Source organism: Pteropus alecto, unplaced genomic scaffold, assembly GCF_000325575.1.
Source record: "Pteropus alecto unplaced genomic scaffold, ASM32557v1 scaffold34, whole genome shotgun sequence".
Taxonomy (NCBI): domain Eukaryota; kingdom Metazoa; phylum Chordata; class Mammalia; order Chiroptera; family Pteropodidae; genus Pteropus; species Pteropus alecto.
In genome coordinates, this window is record NW_006435763.1 from 2,690,213 (window position 1) to 2,698,324 (window position 8,112).

General features: G+C 38.5%; 1 protein-coding gene across 1 annotated transcript in view; it reads left to right on the forward strand.

Annotated features, from left to right (window-relative positions):
• The window catches only part of SHISA9 (shisa family member 9), a 262,273-nt gene that overhangs the window by 17,637 nt on the left and 236,524 nt on the right, over positions 1-8,112 (forward strand). The gene's annotated exons all lie outside the window — the stretch shown is intronic.

An 8,112-nucleotide genomic window follows, 5' to 3' on the forward strand; every position in this document is an offset into this window, starting at 1 on the left:
TATACCGTAGAGTACTTATGGTCTTATGCTGGGTTCTCCCTTAGGAGGAACTAACATTTATTGGGCGCTGGCCATGTACCAGGGCATTGTGTGCTAAAGCTTTAAAGGTAATAGCCCATTCCATACTCAAAACAACCCTCCAACAGCCTGGCTCATTCCTGCCTCAGGGTCTTTGCACTGGCTGTGCTTTTTGCCCACAGCACCCTGCTCCCACACTTCTTCCCATTTACAGCTTAGCCCCATTGCCACCTCATTGGAGAGGACTTCTTGTCTACCCACTGTTTCCTCTGTCCGCATTGTTTTATTTGTAACTTTTGTGCTCTCTGAAATTGTCCTGCTCATTATTTATGCCTCTTCGACTACCAAGTAAACTCCAGGGAAACAAATGCTTGGTATTGTCACAGCTGCACCCCCTACGGCAGGAACTGGCCTGGCTCGTGGCAGCAGCTCCGTCAATTTTTGTCCAGTGAATGAAAAAGCCTGTGGAAGAAGTATCATTATTCCTGCTTTATGAAGGAGATTCATGGAAGTTAAGAAACTCATCTAACATGATGACCAAGCTTTACTTTAAAAATCTCCGGGAAAATACAGAATTATGGGGGACAGTAGATGAAGCAAGATGGGGAAGATATTGCAGCTGGGTGATCAAATACATGGATGTTCATTATTCTGTTCTCTTTCTTTGCGTATATTAGAAAATATCCATACCGAAATTAAAAATTAAAGGACTTGTCTATGATATCCTAGTTAATAAACAGAGGAGCTGGGATTCAAACCTAGGTCTGTCTGATTCTATAGTCTGGATGCACATAGATTATCATCTGGTGAATATCCAGGCTCCAGAAGGGTGGGAATCAGGACCACCAGAGGGACTTTGGTAGGTGGAATGAATAAAGATATAGCATCACTATCTTTCCTGTCCTTCATGTAGTCCATTTAGTTCAAAAGATCTGGAGAGAGAAGATGGGATGGGTTTCTTCAACGGCCTGGTTTTCCCTGGATCAGTTGTCTGACTCCGGTTCAATCAGCTGGGTGGGGTGGAGAGTATCTCAGGGCTCCCTCTCAGGACTTTAGTGGGGCAGGTTCTCCAAGCAGGCCATGCTTGGTAAGTAGGGTGGGGGCAGGGTTGCATTTGTTTTACTCACCCCTGTTTATCTCCAGTGCCTAGAAATTACACTGTATTCAACAGATGTTTGTTGAATGAACAAGTACATGCACGCATGACTGAATCTCTACCCCAAGTTCCAGAAGAAGGCTGGTGGAACCCATTAGCAGATTTCGAGCTTTGAGAGAACTTGGTTAATTCCTACTCATGTGAGACTTTAACTCTCTTCTTGAAAGCCTTAGCTACCAACCCTCTTGTTTCTGAAACCAAAATGTTCTTTTCCATAGTTGGGCAGGCTAGCTCTTCTATCTGAAGATCTGTGACTGTAATGATTTTGGCCCATGAATTCGTAAATCATAGGGTTAATAACAGTTAGGGGAGTGGATCCACCCTGGATCAGCTAAACACATTTGTAGGGTCCATGCAGTAGCCTGAATTGACTTTGTATAGTTTTAGATCGAGAGCTCTGGATTTCTCTTGAAGTATTTATTCAGTGTTATAGGTGAGTCCCTGACATGCCAGTGTTGCTCACTAACCATGCCTAATATGTCTTTGAGATAAGGCAGTGAGGGAGTGGGGGATTTGGGCTTGCGAGGCAGGCATAACTGGACTGGGTATCTGCTCTGTCACCCATTAGTTGTGTAATCTTGGAAAAACTAATTTAATTCTCGGAACCTCAGTTTCCCATTCTATAAAGGGAGCAAAATAACATTTCCCTTTTAAGATTGTTGTGAGGATTCGATGAATGAACACATAGAAAGAACTTAGCATAATGCCTGGTAACTCAAGTGTTGGTGGTTACTATTATTATTTGTGTAATGAGTGAATGTCGGTGCTAACGTGGTACGTTCACCAGGGAACAATGATACACATCACCATGAACTGGGTTTGCGGTTGTCTTCGGAGTGAAAATGTTTCCACTCTGTGTGCCAGCTGATAACACAATTTGTGTGTGTGATGTGTGCATTTGTTACTACTAATGTTTTTGATGCAAATGAGATCCGAAGAAACTGTCAATTCCTTCCCAAGGAAAGAGCTTTAATGGAGCAGCTGTCCCATTCTTAGCCATTTGTTCCTGTCTTCTGTTTTTCTTTTATTCCCATTTTAAAACACATGAGCTTTTGTTCTGCTAGGAATATTGATTTTAATATTTTATTTACCCTGGCAGAACAGGCCATTAGGAATCTGAATGGCCCCAAACATGTCTTGTATTTTTACACAGAAAACGAGATTGTGTGTATGTGTGTGTGTGTACACATGCAAGCAACAGAAACAGAGCCCTTGAAAGAAAAAAAAAATCACCCCTTTTTGTAAGTCATCTCCTGGGCTCTTTTCAAAATTTGCTGCTAATGCTGGCCACATGGCATTGCCTAATTAGATTTGTGTTGCCTTTACAAAGTGCTTCCAACCAGCTGTAGGATTATTTGTAAAGAAAGCCTGTGTTCATCACAGTGTCTGGTTTAGTTTTAAAGATGCCAAGTTCTGTCCCTTCCATACTAAGGAAAGCTTATCCTTGGACATGGTTTTTTTTGGGAGAGCATTTCTATTTATATATTAGGATTAAGTGATGCAACATGCCTACAATGAGATTGACACAGTGTGGATTAAAAAAAGAGTAAGAAATGACACAGAGTGACACTTGTTTTGCACCTACAATGTGCATGCATTTTACTTCTCACAACAACTCCACGAAATAATCGAAATAAGTATTTGCACCCACATGTTATAGATGAGGAAACTGTGGCTCAGGGAGGTTAAGTAATTTTCCCAAGGCCACAGAGATATTTGGTAAAGAGTTCATGAAACCATGTCTGTCTGGCTTTAAACTTTGTACTCGATTCATGACCTTTCTCATGCCTTTCTCAAGGACCTGCACTGGGTGATGTACCAGCTTATGTCTCTTCTTCTCTTTACTGATTTCCACTAAGAATCACTGTATTAGATTACACTCATCTTTGAAAATAGACCAACTGAGATAAAGTCACTATTTCTGTCCTAGAGGACTCAGATTTTAGATAATTGTTTGCTTTCTTGTCATTAATGTTTCCATTTGATCTATCAACATTCAATTGATATTTTGTAAAACCCTGCTATGTGTCAGGCAATGTGCTAGGACTTGGTGGTATGAGGATGAATGAGACAAAAATAGGAAACATCCTCTTGGGCTTATGATGGGTGTGGTCGTGGCAGAACAGACAGGTAATGGCACAGCAGCAGGTTAAGAACAAGTACAGGATGCTTTGAGAGCATGCAGAAGGCTTCCTCAAAACACCTGAGGCTGAAGAAAAGGGAAGATTTTCCCACTGGGACAGATTTTCCTAAGAAATTGACATTTTATTCTGGAAAATAAATACTCTCCAACAACTTTCCAAGAATCCGGGTGAAAGAAAGCAGGAAATTTTCATGTTCCTCCAACTCCCCACCAAAAAAAAAAAGGAAAAAAGAAATAATAAAACAACAACAACACAAGCAAAAGGAGAGAGAAGGGGAGAGAGAGAGAGAGAGAGAGAGAGAGAGAGAGAGAAATCTATGCCCTGACTTTTTCTAATGTTTGATTGAGGGGAGAACTATCAGTTTTAGAATATAGCTCTCTCTTGCAGGTCGGATTAGTTTTACACACATTGTATAAAGGGAGAAGAGGAATTTGTTTGGTTAGGGTGACACTGCTTTTGGTAGGAAAATAAAAATGCTATGTCTGACCTGGGAAAATCAAAACCTCAGGACCAGCTATTGTGGGTTGAATACAGTTTCTTTCTGGAGAACACTTTCAATTCTGTTAGTTTGTCACTCTTCAAGATTATTATGGAGTTTTTTCTTCTTTTAAAAAATAACAGCCAATATAAAATCAAGCAACATAGTTTAATACCATAATACACATATTAAAATAATTTCCAAGAAGGTTTTAGAAAGCCGCCTTAAAAAATTCCAGTAAGAATTCTCCATAAAGTTAATTACAAGTTGAAAGGGAAATCCCATCACATTAGTCTGAGAATGCAATTAATGAAACTAAGTGTAATCATAATCTGAATATTTCATTACATGGAGACTTAAACTCATTAATTTAGGTATTAGGCCTGGAGTTATGCTTGCACAAAGACTGCCACGCTCAAAGCAGAGCTTGTTGTATTTACTCGTGTAAATCCAGCCCTTCTTCCACGGAGATGGACCTGCTACTCAGAGATCTGTCCATGGTCCTGAATCACACCGTGGGTATAGTTATTCAGTTCAAACCACCGGTAAGAAAAGTTTGTCTCATAGAATTTCGGAGCTGGCTCTTGGTTCACCACCTTTTTGCTTTCAGAGATGATTAATTTTTTTTTAAAAATCGAAGGACTTGGGGATCAACACAGTGTACTAACTTTCAGTTTTGCCGAGAAAGGAAATTATGTAAAAAGTAATGACTAAATACTATCGCCGTCATAGCATAAATGGTACGGGCATTTTAACACCAAACATTTTGGTAGGAAAGAGTTCTCAAAATAAAATACAATTCCTGAATGAAATGAAGCTAACTTCGTGAAAAACTCATTCCACCATCCTTTTTGTTTATTTTCATTTTCGCCTCCACTCAGTTGAAAATGAGAACATGGATTTGCATTTTTGGTAATCACTGATCGTTCCTTAAATGGTTTGGTCATTGAATGAATATTTCTTGAGCATCTACTATGTGCTAGGCACTGGGGCTTGGTGCTAGGAATATAGAAGTTGATAATGTGTGTGTGTTTATGTATGCGTATATAGGAATATAATATGTGTGTGTATGTATGTATGTATGTATGACTTCATAGAGATTATAATCAGCTCATTCTCTGCATTGTCACAAATAATGAAACTGAGGTCCAGGAAAAATGTATGACTTTCTTAAAACTACACGACCATGAAACTTATCAGGTTGATACTGTTTCAGAAATATTATTGAATATTTAGGACACAGTTACTGATCACAAATACTTGTGGACTGAGCAGTTTTCTGAGATGGACTTAAGGGCGAGAAAGAAGGGATAGACTTCCTAGCTTTTGGTGCAGCACTGCTTTGGTTTGATGCCTCGCCGATTATTCAAAGGAAGCCCTTTGAAATATTTAGATATTCTTGCCATTTTAACAAAATATTGAATTTCCTAAAGCCCATGAATTGGTAGTTGTGCGAGGGAAGTTTGTGGTATTTGACTTCCTTTACTGACTAGTGCCAAGGGATGGAGGAAGTTCCTCATTCTTCAGAGGCATTATTTTACAACATTTAGTGCATATATTCAATGTCAAAGAAGGTCATCATGAAATTCTTTGATAACTGCTGACAAGGATATTGTATAAGCATGTTTAAACAGTTTTCCTTATAAAAATTTTTGTTCTGCTCATCAGCTTGGGGATGGCTAGGTTCAGATCCTAGTACTACTTCTTTAAAGCATGTATTATTATTTTAATTACATACATTACATATTATTATTTTAATTATATACATACATATAATTATAAAAATCTCCACATAATATAATACTGAAAATCTTTTGTCATTGAAAATGACTGCTTTATAGCTACAGACATGAACTCCAGTCACATAATTATTAATTCTGTGTAAACTAAATATTTTACCTATTTCAACGTGAACTAGGTCTGTAACTTTGCTGTTGAAATTTGGAGAGAAAAATCACTTACTGCTAGGGTTGCTAGAAGCATAAGATGTACACCTGAAGCTGTTGGAAGCCATCTTGCCATCATAAGGGAAGAACCTGCCCTGAAATAAAGACATTGCAGAGAAAGGCAGAATGGAAAGGTGCAGAGTGTGAGCTTAGTTCTGATGGTATTGTCTGAGTTCCTGGATCCAGCCATGTCTGAAGCCACGGGCTTTTCAGTGACATAAAGGAATGAATTTCTTTCAAACTTAATCAGTTCGAGTTGGCATTCTGTCACTTGCAATGGACAGAATGCTAATTTCTATAAGCAAAAGCTATCATTTATAAGTTATCCACAGTTTTCAAAGCATATATCTCATTTAAATCTTATAAAAATCACCTGGGACTATATAGCCTCTTATCCAAGAATACCCAAATCTATTTAAAAATGTGCTGACTCTTGCGATTTTATTCTTCTAAATTGTGAGCTCTTTGAAGTTTAGGATTGTGCCATTTTTTTGTGTGTGTCTCTCAATTCCCAGGATTTAGACCTAAGTAGGCAATTAATAAATGTTTGGTAAATAAACTAATGAATCCCTGCCACTTAACTGGTTGTGATTGGTCTCAGCTAACCTAGCTAGTTTAGTGGAATAACAAGGACTAGAACCTCAGTGTCGAAGCTTCAGGTGTAGAGAGTGCTCTTGCTTCCCTACCTTGCCTTTGGGCAAGGGGCAATTTGGACATGTGGGTCTTCACCTTAACTTCATCACATCAGTCTTTATATCACTTCATTATATCACTTGCTTAAAATCATTCAGTCAAGCTTTCCATTGCTCATTTCCATTGCAATAATAAAAAAATTAAACTCCTCACGTGCCTACAAGGTCCTACATCACCTGCCTGAGCTCTTCCACTTCTACTCTTCATCTCACTCACTTGACCACAAAGAGTTCTCTTTTCTCTTATTTGAAAGTGCCAAGATGGCTTCCATCTTAGGAGCTCGAATTTTGCTCGTCCTTCTGCCTACAATGCCCTTCCCCAGATCTTTGCAATGTATACTGCTTCCCATCATTTAGGTCTTGGCTAAACTATTATCTCTTTGGGAAAGCCTTCCCTATAGAAAGTAGCCACCCTATATAACGAATCCCACCATCATCCTTCTCTATTAGGTCACCATTTTATTTTCATCATAGCTCATATCGATACCTAAAACCACCTTGTTTACTTGTTTCTTTTATATCTTCCTCACCAAAATGTCAGCTCCATAAGACAAGGGACCTTGTCTGTCTTCTTCAGTGCCTAACACAGTGCCTGGGGCATAATAGGTGCTCTATAACAATTTGTTGAATGAATGCTGTCAAAATACAATAGTGGACACATTTTCTCAAGTAATTGCTATTATTACTTTTCCTTTGTCAATTCATTGGGTTTTTATTTCTTGTGGACTAAACTTTCAGTGTTGTTTTCAGATCTTAGCAAATGCCAAATTATGTGCCAAGAGAAGTGGCATACATTTAAAAGATGGCGAATACACATTCCAGCACTACCTGAAAATTGTGAAATGTTACACAGAGTCGATGTTTTCAAAGTCCGGTCCACTAGTTTAATCACAGTTGATTTTTTTTTTCCCCAATAGCATTTTCCCCCATTTCATTTCTTTCGGCTTCTCAGTATCATAGATTGTCTCATAATGTCCCTATCCATTCTGACTCTCAATTTCATTAGCATGAGGAGGGAATTGGGTGTGTTTAATATTTATGAAATGACTGTTGTGTTCATATGGATAATAATAATAAAAAAAACTTAACTCTGGTGTTGCAAAGTAACCTTAATAATCCCCTGCTTATGATCACAATATTGATTTTAATGTATTGCCAAGCAGGCTATTAAATCTCCAACAGCTGTGTTCCACATTTAATTATTACATTTAAAAGGAAGTCTTAAAACCTGGAGGGAAGAGGTGGTGACTACAAAGAAAAAAACCCACACAACAGATACACAGATCCATTTCATATCCTATAAATTGGGTGATCATCTAATGACAAGCCCTAAGCCCAGGCTTATCTGTGGTTAAGATCAAGTATTTACCTACCCTCTGACTCTGAACCCCAGAATGCCCCAAATATGCCATGGGATCTTATCATCCTCATCCTTGGAGCAAAATCAGGTCAAGCTAAGAAAAGCACTTAAGAACAAAAGTTGCAGTCTCTGGATTTTTAATCACGAATGCTCTGAGCATCCCCTGCCTCTCAGGATACTTTTTAGGAAAAGTACGAGAAGAAAATGAGTTATATCATTCTGTGGATAGAGGGGATAGAGGGAGATTTTGTTCTTGGTTATCTTTTCCTGATTTTTTATCTTTATGTCCCATTGCAGTTCCTTCAAGTTCCTGCAAGG